This window comes from Corvus brachyrhynchos, unplaced genomic scaffold (assembly GCF_000691975.1).
Source record: "Corvus brachyrhynchos isolate BGI_N302 unplaced genomic scaffold, ASM69197v1 scaffold624, whole genome shotgun sequence".
Lineage (NCBI taxonomy): Eukaryota > Metazoa > Chordata > Aves > Passeriformes > Corvidae > Corvus > Corvus brachyrhynchos.
The window spans coordinates 86,806-87,153 of record NW_008237889.1 but is presented as its reverse complement, the minus strand read 5'-3'; positions in this window follow the sequence as shown (position 1 = coordinate 87,153).

Sequence of the window (348 nt, the reverse complement as noted above, 5' to 3'; positions counted from 1 at the left end):
GTGATTCCTGGAGCAGGTGACTCTGGACGGAAGGCCGCTGGAGCAGCCTGACCCTCACCCTGGCGGGGTTTGTTTTGCCTTTCCTGCTGTAAATAAAGCTGATTTTAGACCTTTTAGCCCAAATGTTTGTTCCTTGTGCGAGGCGCAAGGTCGATCACCTGGCTGTACCTGCGGCCTCACAGCCCAATTCCGGCGTCACCCCAGGGCTGGAGCAGGGCCCTCGCGTGGGGTGGGGGGTGTCCCCAGGTCCCCACCCGGTGTCTTGGGGAGATGAGCATGGGGATGCACCGGGGCAGCGGGGACTCACGGGGACCCGGGGGAGGACAGGGGCCGGTAGACGGGCGCCCC